Source organism: Sus scrofa, chromosome 6, assembly GCF_054392235.1.
Source record: "Sus scrofa isolate SSC_HxYL_T2T_F1_AM1 chromosome 6, Sscrofa_HxYL_maternal_Yorkshire_Landrace_v2.0, whole genome shotgun sequence".
In the NCBI taxonomy this organism is placed as follows: Eukaryota; Metazoa; Chordata; class Mammalia; order Artiodactyla; family Suidae; genus Sus; species Sus scrofa.
The window spans coordinates 49,343,524-49,343,837 of record NC_139388.1 but is presented as its reverse complement, the minus strand read 5'-3'; the positions used below and the strand labels follow the sequence as shown (position 1 = coordinate 49,343,837).

Genomic DNA, 314 nt, shown 5'->3' with positions numbered 1-314 from the left:
TGCTGTGAAGTCAGGAGGCAAAGGGCAAGGAGACAGGGAGGAGTGAAACATTGGAGCCATCTTTGCAGCCTCCAGAGCCCTATTAGCAAAGGTAAATTACTAACAATTTTTTTGTTTTTTTCTTTTACATTTTCTTATTATAGTTGATTTACAATGTTGTGCCAATTTAGGCTGTACGGCAAAGTGACCCAGTCATACATATGTGTAAAAAGTATAGAACACTTCACGAATTTGCATGTCATTTTTGTGCAGGCGCCATGCTAATCGTCTCCATATCGTTCTAATTTTAGCATATGTGCAGTTGAAGCAAGCAC

At 39.2% G+C, this 314-nt stretch overlaps 1 non-coding gene across 1 annotated transcript; it reads right to left on the bottom strand.

The window, feature by feature from the left end:
- Positions 1 to 207: 207 nt before the first annotated feature.
- Positions 208 to 314, bottom strand: LOC146402343 (U6 spliceosomal RNA). Its single transcript, XR_014808792.1, has one exon. It is a non-coding gene; the product is annotated as a U6 spliceosomal RNA (small nuclear RNA).